The 23,491-nt window shown below is 28.6% G+C and overlaps 1 long non-coding RNA gene across 1 annotated transcript in view; it reads left to right on the top strand.

Moving 5' to 3' along the window:
• LOC133320326 (uncharacterized) overlaps positions 1-22,811 on the top strand; it is a 118,852-nt gene extending 96,041 nt beyond the window's left edge. Inside the window, exons 2-3 of the long non-coding RNA XR_009753717.1 lie at positions 15,368-15,403; positions 22,668-22,811. This is a non-coding gene — a long non-coding RNA (uncharacterized LOC133320326). The remainder of the gene's footprint in view (positions 1-15,367; positions 15,404-22,667) is intronic.
• Positions 22,812-23,491: the final 680 nt, after the last annotated feature.

Raw genomic sequence — 23,491 nt, 5'->3', positions numbered from 1 at the left:
TCTCGTGGATTATGGTTGCGTCGACGGATGGGATGTTAGGTGGCACTGGCCATCTCCAAAACAATCAACACTTTCATCGAAAAAGCTGAAAATTATCAAGGTCTATCAAAATATTTCCAAGAAAAAGATTTCTCATTTGCTGTTTGTTCAGGGATTCAGTCTTATATTCAATTATCACTCCCAGTTAAACTTGTATACTGAACTATTATTATTGGAATTCAGAAAAAATCTTGAGGTTGTTAAAATTTAAATTTAACAATTGTCATTGTATAATAGTAGACTTATACATTATAAGAAGTAATCACCCTTTTATAACTCGGTTGCATCAGGGACTTGTCTTACTTGTACTGTACGGATCTCCAAGTATTAACAATTTCGGCTTTGAGTAAAAACATTATCGTCATTTAACCTGCGCTTATTACGTTACCTGGCTAAACTTGGCATTCGAATAGAAGTGAGAAAAGGGACGTATTACTATAAAGTATTCAGCAAATTACGACGAATGTATCCGAATATATATATATATATATATATATATATATATATAGAGTATATATATATATACTCTTTTTCCTATTGGAAAAAAATTATCTTATTTTTTTGAAAACATTTGAAACAGAACAGCTGAAATGAAACTAATGAATTTTAACTAATAAAGTTCTTAAAAACTAGAATAGTTTTTGAAAAAAACATATTATTGTGAGACGCTGTAAAAATTAATTTTGCAGATACTTACGAATTGAATAGACTAACGCGTCGGTATATTTTTATTCTGTGTACTCAATAGTTTGAACATTAAAGTTGAAATATGTTTTTGTTTCGTTTCACTTGTTTTGTGTATTAGAAAATAATTAATAAAATAACTTTCACGAAATTTCTACTCATATATTTATAAACAGGAACCTTTCTGAAGATACGAGTTTGGCTGAAAAACAAAAAAATATTACTCTTTTTAAAAATGGATGTTTGTTACGTTGTACGTGACGTAAATATATACGAGCTAGCTTATCCAGAAACAGATTGTTGATCAACTAAAAACAGATTAATGGAATTTTCTAGGCCATATAATTTTATGAAGTTTTTAAAAATAAAATATATGCAACGTTTGTTAACGTTGCTGTTGCAAATCAAAAATTAAGCCAGAATTAATATTTTTATAACCTCTTGTCCTCAATGAACGAAACTTGACCTTTTGTCAAGTTATATTAATAACTATTAGGACTCGTTTTTAATGTGTTTTGATTCTTTCAGTGGTTTTTTTTATTATGTGCCGACGTTAAGTTAAAAACATCACGTGTAACTAAGTAAAATCTATGCCAATAATAGTTTTTTTATGAAGTCGTTATAATTTCTTACGAAAAATATGTCAATTTTTTTTTCAGATTAAATTTTTTATTTACAATATCCTTATACACTTGACGGGATTCGAATTGCAACATAATTTATAGAAATAATTTCTAAAGTTTTTGACTTCTTCCTTGCCACTAGACTCACATTGACATGTTTTTTACCATTTATTACGTTAACGTCTGAACGAAACAAGGTATTTACCATAAGATTTTCAAATTTTATAGATTATTTTGAGAAGACGGTAGTACATTTTGAAACAGTTATTCAGAACATCTCTAAATGACTTTGTAAATGTGAAAGGAGGTTTAAACTTTTGTAATTTAAAATTGCAATACTTTTAAGTCCTCCATTGTTGAAGTTCCTTGTAGTCGCTAAAAAAGTAAGACGCTTAAATTATATTAACTGCTGATAATTTAAAAACCTTTAAAGATATTATAAGTAAGTAAATATAAATTAAATATTTAATGTATTCAGGCTTTGTTATATTATTAAAAAAAAAAATGTGCATATCGAAGATTTTTAGCTTTTTGTGATTGTTGGAAAACTTTTTCTGATAAAGGTTTATTGCTAGACCAAGACTAGTTAGTTTAAATTATATTTATTTGAGTTCAAAAATATGTATATTGTTTATATTTTTCATATTGTGTCTAGTACAAAAATAATAAAATTTATCATTGTTAAATAAAAAGAAGTATTTTTAAAATAATGTTATTAATTTTATTGTTATTAGGGACAGCCTTGTCAAGTTAACAGCCTTGTCCAAAGGAAAAAAGGAAATAGATAAAAAATACTGAACAACTTCACATATTTAAAATATTATTTAGAGTTAGATAAAGCGATTAGATTCAGCGCCTATTGGTTAGGGGAAATAAAGCCGCAGCTAATGAAGGCATTATCTTAATAACAGCCTATTCACTTGAAGACAACCAAATTATAATTTGAAGGAAACACGGACGGAGACAATGGATCCTCTGATTACGTTGCAGTGGTAGTGATCGCAAGAAAACTGGATAGAAGTTTTTAAAATATGATAATAAAAATTTCAAATATATCGATCACAGTACAAAAATATTACTCATTTTCTACGGAATAAACAAAGATCAGGAATCGGATCTATAAAAGTCTGAGAAGAAGCATGAGCAGATTATTTTCATTATAACTTTTTCTGCTTGTATGTATATTTACATATAACAATTTTCACACTTGCGGGTTAAGTCTGATTTATTGGGTACACGGTACATAATAAAATAGTAAAGATAACGCCCAGTAAATTAAAATATTTTTCGTGAAATATTTCATATTGCAATTCTGTTATTAATATATACGCAGCTGTTATAATGGTTTGTTAACTTTGTACAGTGTCTGAATAACATAATTTACAATGTTTAGACAACTGAATGTAATAAACTAACCATATATAATATTGCATAGTTTTTTAGTTTATTTGTTCTTCTTACAAGTAGAAGTATAAAAGTCCTTCTGATTTTCAATTAATACAACTTTTTCATTAAAGATGAAGATAGTGAACATATTGTCTCAGTCACAAACTCACTTACGTCACTTTTTGTCTCGTTCAATGTAATTTTGAAGACATACATATCGCAATTGAAGGGAAACCGAAACGTAGAAGAAATGTTCCGATTTTTTGTTGGTATAAAGAAGCATATCGCTTTGTCCGGATGTGAAGAATGAAATGAATGAAGAAAAGAAATGTGTAGAAAAAAAGAAGATATGTAATAAGAAAGGATGGGGCTCGTAGAGCTAAAGGCCGGTTGTTCGACAAAAAAAGAGGATGCATGGAAATCCGTAAATTCCTGGCAAACCTTCTAAAGTATATACTATAGACTACCGAGAGTCTTTAAGTCTATCACACTTCCCCAGAGCTGGATTGATAACGTTCCACATTTTTGCTATCATCTGTGTATTCAAACTCATGGAAGTATTCAATTATTTTTATGGACTATCTATGTCTGTTACTTTTTTAAAACAACAAAATAAGTTTCCCTTTTAAGTACACCTAACATTGCTACATACATGTTACGCTACTTTTTGAGTAGGTCAGGTGTACATAAGTTTAAAGGTTTTTCCGCATTCCCTCAACCCATAATCAACTTCTACTTTAAAATAAAATGTTTTTTTAACATTCCCGTTAAGTTTGTTTAAAATATGGTTTAAATAAATTTATTTAATTTATTGGCCTAAAAGGTTTTGTTGTAAATTTCAAAACTTATTAAGAATTGAAAGAGAATGTCGAAGGCTGTTCGAATTTTTGCTATTTCTCTTACGCTATTAACTGTTTTAATATAGATTATATAACTGACATAAATAATAAAAAAAAAAAATGTACTAGACTTATATTCTTTTTACTTATTTTATAAAAAGGTTCTATCTCAAAGCTTATCATATCTAAAACACTTTATTTTCATTAACATCATTCATGTTAGGTATATAATTTTTTTATATTTCTTATATCACATTTAAAAAAAAGGCAAGATGTATCAAATAATGTCACTACTGAAAAACGATTCCGGACAAATTATTCATTAAATTTTTGTTTTATTATATTGGCGATTAAATCGAATTTCGAAACAAACGAAATCGCAATCAACTGAGACAATTAAAAATAATTTACATAAAATTATCTTTTGAAATTAATTTATATGTTAAAATAAATAGAACACGAATACTGTGTATGGCTTTTGAGTCAGTGTTTTAACTATCTGTAGAAAATGTCTAAAATTCGGGTCAACGTCCAGATAAGCTTACATGGCGTTGGTACGTAATTTTGAAACTAGTAAAGTTTCTCATTTATATTTAGATCCTTGCAACAAAATCTTGCTATGTCCGACGGTGTTTTAACATAGCAAACATCGTTAAATAAATTATTTTTATTCACAAACCTCTGTGTGTAAATATTTTATTTAGGTATCGTTCATAACAAGCAACCTATTTTGGCACTCTAGCCTATCTAGTTCGTTTTATGGTTAGTTGTGGTTTTTATTCGCACTGTAAATAAGATTTTAAAAGCTTATAAACTGTTATACTTTAATTAAAAAGTATAAATGGTAAAAATATGTATAACTGTATTCATTGCAATAACTCCGCAAACCAATTAAATAAAATTATCCAAAATACATATATTTTTTTTATTATCAGAAAACTCTAATTCATTAGGAAATTAAATAAAAATAAAATTTGTGCCCGTAAAGTATCCCATTATTATTTCCATATTGCTATTCGGAAGCCACCTAGAGTCAAGTACCTGTCCTTATCTTTCTGTTTCATCTTAGTCCTATATTATGAGGTTAAATTATTATATTGAAAAAGGACTTTCACTCGCCAGTTGATTAGTCGTGGGCGACACTTGGTCTGGATGGGGATATCGATTTAAAATTATTCAAGATTATTTATTGCTATGTCGACTCAATTCACAACTGTTCCCATATATAATTTATATGCATTTTTTTAATGACACAATTAATATTTTAGGATCAAAACAAAGTACGCAGTTTACTTATCCTCTTAACATTAAATATGTATTAACTAACCTCATATTTTCGGTTCGAATTGTTGACAATCCATAACATGCAATTTAATTTAATTCAGCAAACAATGCTGGTGAGGCTAGGATTTAGTCTTTCCCCATATTTTAGGAATGTAAAAGTCTTCTATATTTTTATATATTTAAAGTTGGTATATTGTGTTGTTAAAATAAGCGCATCTTCGTAATTTTTTTTTAAACCATACCCATTCTGACTAATACAATTAATAAAACTGAACGTATGTTGTGTTTAAACCTACGATATCTTTTAAGCAATCAAGAGTTGACTTGAAGAAATTGGCCGAATTGAAGATAGGCTGACTCTTGCATGGCAATTCAGTCTACTTATTTGTACTAAAGCTTTGTAAAGTATTTGGGTATAACTTTGCTTTTATATGGCATTTTCCATTCTTGCTTTTTCAATCCGTTTACTATTTTAAACGTACTTTTAAACATAGTTTTCTATCTACTTCTAATATCCTTATTTATAATGTTTTAGATGGGATGCAATAAACATACAAACAACAGTTATACTGCAATGAATTTTTCCCAACGCTAAAAATGTATACAGTTTATTAGCACCTATACAGTGCACGCCACTTTTTCCTCTATTAAAAAAAAATATATTTAAAAATCATGTTCATGTACTACTATTTATTAAAATGTTCTAAAAAATTGCAAATCGAGGACTATCATTTAATCATTGAAATTGACACGACCCTCTTTAGGGTAAAGAGGAATTTTCTGCTTGTTGCGACACTTACAAGGAAATGAACAGCGGAGTCCAAAGTGTTTGTAACACAACTTTTGTCATAAATCATCATCATTTACCTTTTTAATTTCGAGTTACATTATCTCGGTTAGAGTTCCCCGATTTAAGTTATATTTAAATAAAGGGATCAAAACAAGGTAAGAACACTAATGGAAGTAGGTTAGAGATGCGATAAACGAAGAATATAAAACAAAGTCATACGAACCATTATTTTCATCGTGGACAACAATTTAAATCAAAATTATATTAAGGGTTAAATATAAAAAAAAATATTTATTAAAAATGATGACATATGACATGGTAGCAAAAATAATATATTAAACGTAAAAATATGATCAATGAAAATCTTATCAAGATAACTTAGAAATAAATAAAAAAATATTTTAGCATTAACATTTTCTTTTAACAAGAGAAGCGATGGCTTTCAATATAGCCTATGTTTGTATTGCGAGGCGAGCTTACAATGTTAATATTACTATTTAATTGAAATTTCTTTGTCTTTTTTAAAATACTTAGAGCTATAATAAAATACAAGCACGCAGTCATAAAACGTTCCCGGGACTTGTTGAGCTTAGCCATTGTGAAATGTTTTTGACTTGGCTCGAGAAAAAAATTTAATTCTATTTTTTCATTAGAGTTATATCTTCTTCTTTGATAATAGTTCTATATCAATAGAATTTACGATATTTTTTTCTTTTACGTGTCAAGCAAGAAAATCTGTTTTCTTGATTTTGTCACATGACTTACAAACGAAAATAAAGATTCAACTTGAAACCTGATATGGGAAGAAATTCAATTTGTGGAATCGTAGTATTGTGTTCCCTCCGCTTTTAAATTCTGTTACCATTTTGAAGAATTCAAGACCTCATGGCTCCTTGGTCTTTAAAATTTCACCACTGTATTTTGTACTAGTAGCAATGCTTTTTGGTTTATCTTGAGAGAAAACTAAATTAAGGCTAAGACATTTTATATGACAGGCTTATAATTTATAACATACTCATTTTATAAAATGCATATCTTGTATAAAATTTTATCATAAAGAGGCCAATATAAACAAGAGGAGTGTGATGATATTGGAGTTACACCCTTAATACAAAAATTTTCCAATTAAATAATCAATATTGTGATATGAGTGTTCGAATCTTATAGATTTTATATTTCAACAAAATGTAATATGAATATTTTCATAAAAAATATTTATTTTCCGTCCATTCTTCTATATGTATATGTACATACTACATCTACATATTCTTTTGAAAATACGATACTATAGAATAGAATATTTCTATAATGAACAATTTTGCTTCTAAGGGAATTTCGTAACGTTTACAAAAGTTTTCAAGATCAATTTCATCTCACTCAATTTCACCGTTCTATGAAATTAAGTGTTCGGAAGGATGATATCCTCCGATAAATTGACAGTGGTATCTTTTAAAATTACTCCGTGAAATTTACCAAAAGATATAATGGATTTCTAAGATATGATAACTTTGGATTATACACTAGTTATCTCGAAAATATGGCTATAAACTAAGTTATCGAAAAAAAAACAAGAATTAAAGAATATTACTTATGATGTGTTTTTGAGTTTGTATATCAGAACAAACTGTACTGAACACTGGAGTATGACTAAACTTGTGGTAATTAATGTACACCATATAGAGTATTGTTGCTCTTTCTTATAATCATAAATTGTGGTCTGAAATCGAAATAAATCGTAAATATTATTATACTCGCCAAAACTAGTTAGTAAGTTAGTTGAAATGGACAAAATTTTAATTAAATTTGAATGCAACAAATAAATAATATTTAAGTAAAATACAGGGAACCATTAATTTTTTAACAGGATTATATGTTTTTTTTACTGTCATCTGTCTCAAATTTTCTACACATGTAATTAATTATAATTTTTTGAACTTCAAAACCAACTTTATTAAGTAATAATAAAACTTTTATACATATATCTCAACTAATGTAAGTTTGACAATTTTTATGGTATGGTAAATAAAAAATGACATTAGTTAGAAGGCATACTAAAATAACAGAGGTCCCGTTATGGTTAATGAAGAGCAACCCTTACTAAGAGGGCTGTATATATTTACAAAATATAATTATAAGTACTAAGGCGCGCGTACCGTCATATAATATTCGCCATCAAAGTGTTGTTTAGGCGAGTTTCTGTTTTGGTGAAAATAAAAAGGGTATAAGAAAAAAAAATTTAGAACATTTGTTTTATCTAGGGATGCAATTTACTTGTCTCTATTTATAGTTTGACAATATATAACTATAGTGAAGTCGTGGTGGCCTGGAGGTTAAAAGGCCAGCCTCTCATACGTGAGGGCGCGGGTTCGAAACCTGGCAAGTACCAATGTGATCTTTTCCGAGTCATATGTACTTTCTAAGAGTATTTAAACACCACTAACAGACGTAGTCCCCGAACAGTGGCGGGATAACCACAAGTTCAGCCGGGAAACTGGCTGGAAGAGGCTACAGTAAGTCTTGGGGTCTTAATAGCCCAAAAAGTGCTGGTGCAGAAGTCAAAACTGAAGAAGTATGTAACCAAGGCTTCTATTTATACTGGTGCTTGTATATTACGTATTTATAGAGTAAAGTAATATGATAAATATTTTAAATTATCTATAAATACACCATCTTTGAATATAAATAACATGAAAGGATAATTTTAACATCATGTAATGGTTGTTGACCAAAATGGTAAGTTTGTAATACATATCTTTTTGTTACGAAAAGGCAATGGAATATTTGACCTATGAGAGCGAAGTTACAACGTTTATTCACACTAGAATAAAATTTATTGATTGTTTTTTATTAATTTATATATAATATCAAATGAATATAAGTCTACGGTGCAGCAATAACAAATAATTTCTAAAAAAATGTCGCTGACCTTTAAAATTTTTATGGACGTGAAACTTCGCTCTATAGTTATTTGCAGGAATATTAACCAAATTCACCATATATCAAACATGCCTTTCTGTCATTTAAAATTTACTAAAAAGATGTACTGAAGAAAATGTTTAGAATGATAAGAAATTTATTAATTTTATAAAATATAATATTTTGTTTTCGAAAATTCTTAAATTCATATGTTATTAACATCAAACAATTTGGAGGTAAATATAATTAACACCAATAAATGCAAATGAAGTACTTAAAAAATATATATATAGTAAAATGCACTAAGAATCTACTTCGTACATTACCTCGTGGCTCGCTCTGAGTTATGGCACGAGAGCAATAGGGTCACGTACGACCATGAATTTAAAATGGGTTGTGTATGATGGTCCTTATACATATTCTAAATCCTAGCATTAAATAAGACATATTAAAATATTAAAGAAAATCTTTGGTATGTAAAATTGTAGTGCTTTGTTAGGTACTGCATCTCAAAAGTTGGCCAAATCCATTAACTATTTATTTCCCTTAATTTAATATAATTAATATGCTTATGAGTGTTAATAAAAAAATGACTTCAACAGTGACAGTTAATACCTTTTCATTTTTAAACAGACATAATAGAAAAAGTGAGATTACACAATAAAAATACATAGATGAGATGGTTACGTTCAAGTGGTCGTAATCTCATCTTAAAATCGCAGCAACCAGGTCCATACAAGACTTTTTGTTTAAATTATTAGTGATAGACAATAACTATTATGTATAGATAGAAAAATTATATGCTATACAATGTGAACTCTTATTTTGTTCTATATCTACAATCTATTGTCGGAAGGTTGAGCAAAGTGATTCCTGTTATATTTAATACGGTGAAAAGAAGTATTTTTTTAACGTCCTTTTATATGATTTGGTGGTTTGTTAAAGGTGGTCGTTTTGGAATTAACATCTGGAGATTTGCTGTTTTAAGCAAGTTCCCGGGAAAGATATATCGAATGCTTTTCAGTATGATCATATTCAACTCTGATTCATGAGCGGAGCTTTAACACCAAGGAGTACGCCCATGAAAGAAATAAAGTATGCCATGGCCTGGCGTATTAAATCAGTTACAGCGAGGGCATAGTTAAATCTAGATTACAGAAGCAAACTTGCTGTCAAGGATGAGATGCAAATAAATATCGTATGTTTTTTGAATCTGCTGCCATTCTACTGCCACGTCCATCTTTCACGACCAAGCTCGAGATATAGCGGAGGATATGTTGATACAGATATAATCAGACAGTGGTAACAGGTTCCTATTGGGGGTGAAACTTTAAAGTTGAATTTTTCTGGTTCTGTTGTCAGGAGCACAGAGAAGGTGATTGACTATAAGGTCATCCACAAGTTACCCTTGTCTCATATTTTACCAACTGGAAAAGATTTAATGATAAGACGGAACTCCACTCTTCTCGCCCACGGTGATCAGTCAGATTACATGGAAACAGTCGAATTAAAGCCAAATGATCATCATCACTGAGATATTCTACTCAAGAGTGTTACCTCATTATGTAAGGTACACTGCGTCTCTAAGAATTGCGTCTCTGTTGATAAAGCTGTTGACAAAGAAGGAACGGCTTACTATTTTTAGGTACTTGTAGACTGTTAAGAAATGTTTATAGTACTGATGTTATTGAGGTGAACTTTTAGAGAGAGGAAGTATAGCCGTTGGCCAAACTGACACAAAGAAAAATATATAAATAAAATTATGACATGAAATTTTTCTAAATTCCATGGATTCACCGGGCGAATGACGGGTCTATCGCGTTGCAGGGAGAGGAGCTTCAACTATGTCTGGAAATTGCGACTCAGGTATAGGTTTAAGGGGCTCCTATCTAATGCGCGCTAAAGGCTCACCTCCACCGTATTTTTTTTTCTTACTATAAAAAATTATATTGAAGGACGATTCCTTTGGAGAGTGTAGAAAACAAAGTCGGGGAAATGTTGTTTATCTAAGTGTGTGTAATTTCCTTTCGTTGCGTTGAGTTTGACAATGTTATTAAATATAATATGCTTGTGAAAATGGTTTCTTTGGAAGAGAGAGCCTCGTATGTGACGATTTGCTTTTAGAAATACTTGAGTAGAATATTACCGGGCACTGTATATTAACATTAATTTAAAATTTTGAGTAAAAATTCTATTTTCCGTATGTAAACATTTTAACAAATAAAATTATGAATAGGAAGAGACTAAACAATTCTGGCGTTAACTGGTTTAAATAATGTGAATCGCTGTTAGTAACTTTGTTATAAAATTTGTTAACATCATGGTCGTGATATTATTATGTTCTTTCAGGATTGAAGGAATTACTTTCTATTCAGTATAAGTAATGTTCATAAAAAATTTCTTGTAACATTTTCTTTATAAAAATAAATCTATAAGAAAGGTTTTAGAGGTGGTAAGCCTAAATGATTGTTAAGCATATTGAGTATTTTTACTGAAAAAAAAATACATTTTTTTTACACATATGCATTTGACAAACCTTACATGTTTTCATATAAAAAATTATATCAATAAAATCAATGCTAGGGAAGTAAATAAGATATTGTAAAATGTAACTAATAAAAAACTTCGGATTATTTTATTATTAATAGCATAATTCCTTTTAATTTACCTTCATAATCAAGGTTAATCTATTGTTAGTAATAACTTGTTATATAATTAATCATCTTTTTTAATTATAAAAAGTTATTAAAATATCTCCTGCAACTTTTATTTTTTATGCAGCGCTATTATGATCCTCTTACTTTGCTACTAACACTATGATGCACATTTTAAGTAGTTTTTTTTAACGTTATTAGCATTATATTTTAATACAAAATGGATAACAGTTTTTTGATCATAAAATTCTTTCAATATAATACTTAAGTAAAACCTCTCCTTCCAAAAAATATATTTTCTAAGAGAGATGGAATTTCTTAGTTTTCAATGGATTCACCTTTGGGGCGCCGGGTCCATAGCGGTGCGGGAAGAGGAGCTTCAACAGTGCCTGGGACCTGCGACCCAGGTGTAGGTTTAAGAGGCCCTAATGTTACGCGCGTTAAACTCTCACCTCCACCCTCCCGACTCCTCTCTCTACATGGGTACGACGTACTTTCCTAGAACAAATTGGTGTTAGTTCTGGACAGGCCCGGATCTTTTAGTCGGTTGTAGAGAGATTTAGCTGATATATATACCTCTCGCTCCCATTCCTACTGCATGCAAATCTACGACGAACCTCTTCCTAGCAAGTTTGTTAGTGAGTTCGCAATACTTATTGACCTTGATGGCATGGTCTTTGCAGATGTTGGTTTACCAAGGAACCGTAAGTTCTAACAACAGAACGCACTTTAAAATTCGCTAATACATAATTATGTCTGGACTGAAGGCCGACGCACAAATGTCCTGTGGCATTTTGTATTGTTTCTCAAACGTATGAAAAGTTAAATGTAACTTAGTTATAAATGAATTCAATGCAATTCAAACTCAACTTTATTTAATTAATGTCATTAATCCAACCATTGTCACTTAATTTATCAATTTGTAAATTTTATTATAAAATATAGAAACACCCAAAAGTTTTTACAATTGTTCATTTCACTAATATTTTAATTGTTAAAAACTATTATTATTATTTAAAAGAATTAAGGGAACAGGCTGACGAAATTCTCGTTTGCGTAAGAACTATCCATTGTTATAGGTAAGCATGCTTTAAAGAATCTTAATGAAAGTTTACCTGGCTTTGCCTAAATGAAATAAAATAGCCGTTGATCATGCTTATAAATTCCAAACGTATATAAAAATAAAATAAAGTAAGGCACTGCTTCCGTTAGGATGCGGAATAGTGGGATCTGAGTTATTACAATTGTTAAAAACGCAAAATACTAACCAAACCCTTTAAAACGTTGATCATAAGTTAAGTTTATTAATATAATTACTAAAAGCGCAACTTTTTTCTGAATTCTCCATAAAATTTAAAACCGGAGATTAATGGAAAGATCAGAGAATAAACTTTTTACTGCATAAACTAATTAAAACGTATTTGTTCTTAAACCCATCAAATAAAATAAAGAAGTTGGAGGAGAAATTTCAAAACAACTAACTTTATTTGCACTTATATATGTATAAATAAAATTTACATATGTAAAAATGTACATATAGGATGTCAGGACGAATATAATGCATCCCTTCATTACATTAGTCATCACAATAAATGGCCTACATTTTCTCTTTTTACAGCCTTTTCATTTTCTCTTGAACGTAAAACTCGGGTAAACAACACTTTAATGAAGACTATAATATATGTATGTGTGCGTAAGTTTTGTAATTCTTTTCATTGTGAACATTTACAACGCTTCTTTGTTTGAACTACACTGAACCAAATGTAACTACGCTTCTGTTATTCTTAACTTTATTAACAGAAAATATTATTATTATTTTCTCTCTATTACCAAAATTTTTGTATTTATTTTTGATTTTAGATTAAATCTTTTACAAGATTTTTAGTTAAGTAGTAATAATGTGTAGTTACACATTAATCATAAAAGCCTACATATGTTTGTAAGATTATTGAAATTTAATGGCATTTGCCTGTGCCTAAACCTAGTGCATTTGTTCTCAAATATTTTTAATTATAGCCACTGTTATTACAACTTACAGATTAAACATTGAAATAGATTTATTTTACAGCATCGGAATGTGATTCTTTTAAAAGACAGTAACATTAAAATACTTTTATTTACTGATCAAACCTTTACCGTTACTAATATAAAGGAATTATTATTGTTTTAGGAAACATATGTAAATGTTTATAAGTAAAACTACATACAGATATAAATATCGGACTGAAATTTGCTTTGAAAAATACCGCAAACCCCATAAGTTCAATGTTTTTTTATTCATTTTAATACTATTTAGTTAATTTTTTTTCCGTCACTTAACTACGAATAACTCCTTCAAATAAAATTAAAAATAAAATCGTTATTATTTCGTAAAACAAAAATAAGACAACGAATAGCTGTCTTACAGATTTTCAGTCATAACATAAATATTACAGATTTTATTTATAAAATAAAAATTAGTGTCTTCAGTACTAAGCTTATAATAAGAGTAGTTAGTGAGTATTAAGGATACACGACCATACTAAAACTTTATACTTTTTTCTTTTCTTAAGCAACACAAAGCTGTTTCTATGAGCTGGGTAAACTTCTGTCCTGAAATATCCAGTACCAAAATCTAAACATTTGAGTTTATATTAAAAAGTTAATCCTTCCTTTGTGACTATTTTGAAAAACTCAAATAGAATTGGATTAAAAGATTTAAAAGATCGGGTTAAAGAGAGAACATGCTATACCATACCAATACCCATCAAAGGCAGCTGATTAGAAACTTTGATGTTAAAGAATACAACTATGACGTTTGGGACTCTTAGGATTGAATCATACTAGCTGTTATCCGCGACTCCGTCTGCGTAAGAAAACATTGGATATCGATTTTCATGATCGATTTCTCATATATTTAACTTTGACAGTAGCAGTGTAATATTTCAAAAAGAATGGTATATACCTCTTAATTAGTTATTTAACCTATATTAAAGTGGAGTCGTTTTTGGTGCAATAAATATTTCCCCCTTACTTAAACGAAATCCTCTGCAGCTTATAAAGTTTATAAGACATAAAAATAAAAAAAAATTATAAAGTAATTTTCTTTAAATTTCGTTCCAAACTACATATTAGATATTCATTTATATAATGCAGCAATATTTCATACATTTTTCAATTCTACCTCGATGCGTAGTAATAATATTTTAGTATCACTTTCAAACTTTCTTGAAGTTCTTTTAGACATCACTTGTTAGTATTTTTAAGTAGTAATATCCCTAATTAATATCCGAAGTTATATATAGTCTTTACCAACTACTTTAATTTATTGATTTGGCACAATTTATTTCATAATGGAAATCTTATAACTTATTAGACAAATTGCTTAATATTTAAAATAAGACATTTCAAGAACTCACAACTATTTAACCTTTTTTTCATTGGGCGGAAATATTTCATTGTTGTTAAGTATAGGCGCAATGCCTGTTTGAAAATTTTATTTACCATATTATGACAATTAGGATTTTAATTTTAAGGATCTTTTAATTTTACTTATTTATCTTACATTCACTTTGTTTGTCGGTTTCCGATTTTATTCTCTATTTTTTGTTTTAAATAACTTAGTTAATTTCAATTAAAATCATTAAATACATACATTGACTTTTTCAACGATTAAATAGTGAAACCTTAAGTATAAAAACCAGTATCAAAAATTAAGAAAGCTGTTTGTTCTTTATCTATATATATATTACATTTTACGATTATATACAATATAACTTGAGTTAAAAAGCCGCTTTGCTGCATTGTCGGTGAAATAATGTACCATCGTGGCCACCGCCACTTTTAAATATGACGTGGGTTACTCTACTACGTTTAAAGAGGAGTATTAAACGTAGAGCATTAAAAAAAAGTTGTGTAAACATGTATTTTGTAAAAGATTTTAATCTTATTAACAATTTTTTACGGTATTTTATTGACTTTAATTTCCTTGAATAATATCAATTGCTAATAATATATTCCATTGTCTAGTTTCTAATTCCTGTTTCTATTTTAACTGTAATAATTTGATATCTCAAACAAATATGGCAATTTTATTAAATGGTCTTTATAGTATACATGTGCATATACAAACGAAGTAATTAAAACATAATTCCTTTTGTCTATTTGTTTCAGAACATACTACAGGTGATTCACGGTTCTTCAGAAAAGGTAAAGAATGTTTATTATAAAAAAACTTTGAATATGGAAAAGATAAGAAAAAAAGAAAAATTTTTAATTGAAGCTTATCTTTATGTATAAATTTATGTTGACATTATTTTTAATGAACGCAACTTTGTTTTATTCGTCCAAGCAACATACGATATAAAATTTCATTATTAAGTATTTTATTCATATAAGACGAAACGGATTTCAAATTATTTTTTATCACGGAATAAATATTTCGAATATAGTTTGCAACCCAGAAGTTTGCCAGGTCTTTTCCTTAATATTTTAAAAGTAATATCATAAAAAGGATTTTTATGTTTTGCTACAAGATATTTCTATTATGTTCCGCTATCGCTATATTAATTTACGCCCCGTAACACCATTCAGGGAATTTATTGTTCTTTTTTATGCGTACCTTAGGAATAACAGTTTTTATAAGTTTTTGAAATTCTATAAAAAATATATATATTATATCTACAGCTAGTCTTCGCTGGAAGCAATCACTAGAAGCGATTCGATTTAAAAGTGATTAAGTAACTCATAGTGAGCAGCAAAAAAATAAGTGTTCAAAATTGCTTTTGATGCAAAATTGTTTTGTCAAGGTCATGTCATGTAATATTCATATATAATTCTAATGAGGTTCCTGCTCGTCCTGCTTGTGACTATAAGTGACACTGGACTACCTTTCACGCAGAACCACAAAAGATCTGTCATCTATATACTCATACTAAGTATATATCTGTTTAACCAAGTACCAGAAACGGTAAAACGGTAACTGGTATTTAATATTTTGCAAAATTTCTCGTATTTTAGCTTTTATGTCTCCAAAGTTTTGATATGTATTTAGTGAACTCACTGAAGATAAAAATAAAACACATCAGTTCCATTAAATTACATTGATTAAATAATTATTTAAGAGTATTAAAAAATCTTTATTTCTTTTACTAATAGCATCACTGGATGGGGAACTTTTCTTTTGTTGTATTATTTTAACCAGATGTTCTTTTTTCTATTATTGTATAAATGTATCTTTAGTTTAATACTGCCCATTTTTTTTTATGCAATCCATTTTTATTTCACACTATCCAATATATTTCCTTAGTTCTATATTTTATTTTTTAAACAAATGATATCCTTTTTAGCTTCGTCCAATTCTGTTGATGCTTTATTACAAACCAGGTATAAAACAAATTGTTTCCTTTATACTCTAAGTTAACAAATGTACTTGTCCTATTGAAAAATTTTACAAAATACCATCATAAACTCGATATTATTAAGATTAAAATAGTTTTAAATGGCGATTGGTTTCTCGCAATCTTATTATACAGTAATAAGAAGAATGCAAGCATAAATAATTAACCCGACTAAAAAGTAAAAAATAATATTTAGCAATAACAATAACAGTGGGCGGAAAATATTGGTATTGTTACGAGAAAAAAATGGGGCGCTTTGTACCATATCTTTCATACTATTTTTGAACTAAATGTGTACGTTCTAAGGCTTTTTGTGTTGTTAGCATAAATAGCTACACTTGCGATCAATGTTGTAGTGTAACGATTTATGTAAAAGAGCCGTATTGGTCACTTTTTATAAATTATTATTTCCTAACCGATCCATTGCATCTAATACTCGAATGTTACATGGGGTTCTACCTGTTAACTTTGAGCAGTCAAGTTCTTCAATTTGAATACCATCTAAAGTTCTTCCACGACTGAGTGCTACATAAGCTTATCCATCAGCAAATAATCGCGGGCCTAAGTAAATGACTGCGTGGTCAACTGTACAACCTTGCATCTTACGGATGTTCGATGCCCAACTCATGATTAATGGCAGCATTCTTCTCTCAACTGTACCATAGCTGTATTTGGAAGGGAATTGTATCGAAATTGGCTTTATTATGTGCAAACCATCTGAACCGAAATCGGTACGAACTGTCCGGATATCTTCCGCCTACACTTGGCCTCTGCGAAAATTTGGCTACATAATTTCTGTAATTATACCCATGTTGGCCTTTACTAAGCCTTTTGACAAGTCAATGTTCGATCTTAGCATTACTTACTTAGCCCCTACAAATATTTTTAATATGTTAGGAAGACCTCCTATTTTATTCAAATCACTAGGTATCTGGCTATGTATTTAGCTGTTGATAATGCAGCTATGTAGCTCACCAACAAATACAATAGCACTTGAACGAGCATGTTCTATCTCTTTTACTCTCATGTAAAGGATCTATGATATGATATGATGATTCTGGCGATCCTAATGATGGCATTGATATAATTGCTACGAAGTATTAATTTGCCACCGGTCCTTGATAAGCCAACAAAATTTGAGCGAAATCGGTCCGTTCAAAATGGGTCAAAATTGAGTTGGAAGAAATCGGTTACAAACATACATACATACACGTGAAGCTAAAGAAAAGCATGTAAAAAAAAAGATTTCTTCCAAGATGTTTGCTTATAATCTGTATGATGTCGCCTTCAATTAACTTCCAATTAAAAAAAAACCATTTAAATAAAAGATATTCTTTACAAACCATCAGAAAACCTTTACTTACATAAATTTAATTAGTTTATAGCTATTTACACAAATTACTGAACGTTTAACTAAATACAAAGTTTCAAAGAACTTAATTATTGTTTGATAAAATAAATAAGACTAACAGAGTTTGAGGTCTGTAGGCGATGTTGGAAAACTGGTTGTGCCTGAGGCTAAACAGACGAAACCGAAGTAGACGAAACTCTTTAATCTGGAATAAATAAAAATAATCCATTATAGTAATAAAATGCACTATACTAATGGTTATAAAACGACATATTTACATATACATATATGTTTATGTATGTATATATGTATAGAAGGTTTGCCTTAATTGATGCCTCTAGTTTTAACCGTTTAAAATTATTTAATAATTTTACGGAAAGTATTCTTTAAGGGAATTAAAATTGCTTTCATTTGTTACTGATTACTAATTCAAAAGTGAAAATTATAGTAACAATTTTATAGTTTAGTACATAAGATATCTATATAAAAACTCCGAGGTAATGTATAAACTATGTAAAATTTTATAGTATTTTTAAAATCAAATATAAATCCAATGTATTTAAAAAAAAATGCATAAGTGTAGTAAAAAAAAAAATTATATTAAATTAAAACAAGATTATACATAAAATTGTAATCATTCTCTAAAAATGAAATATTAAACACACTTCCCCTTTTTGGGGTCTTTAAAAGACATCAGACTGTTTGAAGAACATTTTTGTTCATATTTAACCAATTGATCATATTATTAACAAGTTTGTTCGCAAATAACTTACATAGTTAAAAAACCTGCAAATATTATTTTAAATACATATTTTCTTACTATATGCTTAACTTTACAATTAGAAGATTTGGGAAATATATAGTAAAATAGGTTTTATTAAAATAAAATCAATCTTCAACCTAAAATGAAAGTATTAATTTAAAAAAATTGTGAAAAAGTTAGAAGTGAAATTTACTGTTTTTTGAACAAAACACGAAGTTTGCCATTAAATGAAATGAACCATATAATAATTATTGTAAAAAAGTGTAACTTATAGTGTATTTAATATTTAAAAGTGTCAAAAACATTAAATTTCTGTATACTTATATGTTATCATATTATAAATTATGTTTAGATGAAGTAAAGATAAAGAATAAAGTGGTATGATTTGAAATACAGAACCTAAAAATTTTTCTTTCATATTATTTTTCATAAGTTTTGCCTTTTCTTGGTTTCCTATAGTAAATGAATGTTGGGGAAAACCGCAAACATCCGGTATCGTTATTTCCTTATTGTGAGAAGCAGAGGATATTTATGTCACTTTTGTTATTGTCTGAGTGCTGTTTATTATCACATCATATATGTAATAAGAATATAATATTTATATTTTATAAGATAAATAAAAAAAATCAATACAGAGTAACGATAATAACATAATCATTCCTTCGCTAGGTGGCTCAGGCCACTTATAAAATTTATGAAAATAAATATTAAACCAAAATGTGTAAGAAAGCTCAAGTGTCTTGTTTCAATTAAAGGTTTTGATTAATTAAAAACTTTTACTTTTAACAAGACCTCTTTCGTACTCGTACGTAGAACTTGACTAGAATTAGTACAATAAATGATTGGCGTTACATGGCCTTGTTTGTTGATTATAATATTTATAAATAGAATTTAAAGAAATATCATTTATAATAAACTTAAAGAAATAAAAATTTTTTTTTTGGACACGACCAAGCGATTTTATTATTTTACAGCAATAGATATAGAACGTATTCATATCTATTGCTGTAAAGAGAAAGTAATATAACTTATCCACGGGCAGACGAAATGAAAGTGTCTGTCAGTCTGTCTATATATTTATCCCCTACCTCCAGCGATTACTTAATTTTCTATTACATTGCTATGGATGCATGCAGAATCTAACTTTAAGTATACTAATTTATCTTCATCTTCATCTTCCAGACAAAGTTTTAGCCTATTCAGATTATTCTACTGTAATTATTTTTAACTACGTAATTTTGCCCAAAATTCTCTGACATACAACTTCTGTCTTCTTCTGAGTTTTCAATTAAGCCTTTAAAGGAAACATGTGGTAATCATTTCAGTCCGTACTTTATCGTTAGTGAAGACATGAACCATTATCTTATTTACTTAGTTTTACTAAATCCATCATAAATGTTACGACTTTAAAATGTTCTTCAACTGATACCGCATACACACCAGTTAGAAATAAGGTAACTGGATAGACGTACAGAGAAAAACTTTGAAAAAGCTAAGTAGCATATGAAACAATAAAAGTTGTCTTCAATATTTCAAAAAATATGGTATATCCAAAGCAGGAAATAACATGATCACTATAAATAATGCGTTTAATGCAATCTAGTTAGTTGAAACCAATAGAAAATATTATTTTGTTTTCTAACCCTGTAAAAATATGCCATTGAAATACTCATTTCTTTTCAAGAAGCTTCAGATGAAAATTATGTTATACTTAACAATAACAGTTGTTACGTGAATTGTCGATCAGTACATATTTGTTTACGTAGCTAGATAGGAAACAGATTCTTCCACACAAATTATTACTTCTGATTAAGGGGTTTTAAAAATATATAGTATATATATTACACTCCTTCAGTTTGAGTTAGAGCTATGAACTGAACAATGCGTTAAACCATATAATGTCATTGAGACAGACCATAACGAAATTTTTGATGTCAATTTAAAATTAATTCCTAACTATTGCCTAAAAAAATTTATACGCGATGTAGTACATCCAACAAAGGAATTTATTTTTCTTTATTTCTTTGTTGATTATTACCTTTGGGGTCTATTATTTTGCACTATAAATACATATTATCTGTTTCAAACGCTTCAGTTGTGGCTAAAACTAAGACAACCGACGACATCCAGGTTAAACTGATGTTCGTTGTCATTTTAAACGTGTCACCACATTATCTTTATAATTAATAACCTATTTCATTTTGTAATTATGGTATCATTCTAGTAGGTCATTAAAACTTTTATCGAAATGTCCTAGTAGATTAACAAAATATTGGCATTAATAATATTCCTGCGAATGGCTCAAAATATCTACGATTCTAGGATAATCATGTTGATTATTTTAATTGTATTTAAATTGAAAGATGATTTTATTTCTTGAATAATTTTACCTACCATATAAATTCACGTTTAAAACAAAAATATTTTGTTTACGTGTTTTAGATTATCCAGCCATATTATGAAACGCTTATATTATTATTATTTTAAAATAAATAAATATATTATTAAATAAATAATAAAAAAATATAATGATTTATTACTACAGAAATTAAAATAATAAAACATTGGAAAAAAACAATTTTATGTATATGTTATTATGTTTAAATATCACTAAGCCCCAGCCACTTTTTAATACTTTTATACCAATATAGCCCTTTTTATATTTATATGTGTTATATTGATAGTCGCAAAATTCAGTTATAATAAAAAAAAAAATCTTCGTAAAACAGTGTATTAACACTTTCTCTAAATTCGTTATAAATTATAAAAAAGGTATTAAAAAATAAGCTATACTTAAATGTCATGTAATGGAAGAAATATAATAATGTAGATAAGAAAATTAAAAATTACACACATACATCTTAAATTGCTTCACTTAAATTACAGTTAAATTACATTTGAAGACATAATATAGTGTGCTTACAAACGTCTAAATATATATTTCCACGTATAAATAAAACATTTGTTTATTGTAACCGCAATTTTGCGAACCAAGTCCACATCATGGTTCTTGTTTATATTAAGGTTGTTCAAAGACTATTAATAAGCATAGATAATAGTACGGCGTCACATTATACTGATACATTGTAGGTAATAGTAACATTTAAATATTAAGATGGATTAATTTACCCTTCTTTATTTATCAGTTCCAGTAAAACTTCTTAACTCCCTACACTTATGTATATTATAATAAAAAATACATGAATTAAACATATAATGTACGTAAATACAAAAGACTTTTAAGATTACTAAATTTGCACACCTTCTGTTACCCCCTTAGGTATTGATTTCACAAATAAAAATATCCTCATGGGAACGTATGACAAGATACAAGATTTTGTTTTAATAACTTTAAACAGCAGACAACTTTCATACTAACTTTATACTCAGGTAGACATTACTTATTTTATACCTATATATATAAGTATAAAATACATACATATGTACCTTACAAAACAAAAATTGATTTCTTAATGAACCCCCTAAATTTAAAATGTCGTTAAAAATCCTGTTTCTTATTTTATAATTGAGTTTGTTATATAAAGAGATATCAAAGCAGAACTATCCCATACAAGTTTCATGCCAGCCGAATTGCAGGCACAATGTCAAAATAAAATTTTAATCTTTATTCTTAATCCCTTCATAACTTGATCCTTCGCACAAAACACCGTCAGACTAATGAGTTTCGTAACTATGTAAGGCTTGTCTCATAATAAATTTCAGGGCTAATGTCAACCGTTTAGTTCAACTAATAATAATAATACAAGTTGGATAAAGCTTAAATAAAGTTTATGTGTTAACTTACGTCAAAACTTTCAGCCTCTCCATAATTTATATCTTTAATACACATATCTATTATAATGTTGGGTAATATCACTGTGGGTACTTATGTTATTAATCAATTTTAATTCATAATATATAGCATCTTACATTGTCTTTTTTTTTTTTTTGATGACGCAGGGAAACTCTTTTTACGAGCCATCTCACCGGCCTTGGTGGGGCCGGAGAGGATGTGTGAGACTCGACCTGGGCAGGTCCCTACTCTCTAAAACCACTGCGAAAGCCATCGGCCGCTATGATGGTGCACCCCGGATCATCTTACATTGTCTTGCTATAGTGTTATATATACATACCGATATAATTATGCGTAACGTCCTGTATATAAATAAATAAGGCGTAAATCTCATATACTTGTTAAGGAAAAATCGGAGTTAAAGTGTGATTGTATAAATTTGTTTAAAAATAACAAAATATATATAAAACATTTAACAATGAATAATCAATAAATCGGTTTTACTATAAGAATACGAAACTAATATGGTCTGAAACTTGTCAAACCATAACATGCAATTTCAAGTTGGAAGCCGTGCAGATCCTTCTAACTATCGACCGAAAATTGCTAACACAAATTTATTATCAGTTTCAATGTCAAAAATATATTGCATAAATACATACTCTATGTGTGCTATACCACATTAATAACTGTGATATAATTATTATTGCTGATCTTTTAAAATTCCATTAACTATTTTATATTTTTGGTCAAACTTTTTATGAACATGAAAATTGTCCTATTAATTTGTAATGACAACATTATTTACTGATTATGCGATTGCCAAGTAGTTTAAGATTAGTTCTTTGTATTGGCAGAAGAACCTTAACTATCCCAAAAGAATTCAGTGCCAGAATAGATTCTTTGGGAAAAAGAAAAAATATGTTATTTATATCCTCTGCAGATTCCTTGTACTTTTTTGGCAGATTTCCAACCAAAGAATTCACATAGT

This window comes from Danaus plexippus (assembly GCF_018135715.1).
Source record: "Danaus plexippus chromosome 18 unlocalized genomic scaffold, MEX_DaPlex mxdp_20, whole genome shotgun sequence".
Classification (NCBI taxonomy): domain Eukaryota; kingdom Metazoa; phylum Arthropoda; class Insecta; order Lepidoptera; family Nymphalidae; genus Danaus; species Danaus plexippus.
The sequence above is the reverse complement of the archived record's forward strand: the minus strand, read 5'-3'. Positions and strand labels throughout refer to the sequence as shown.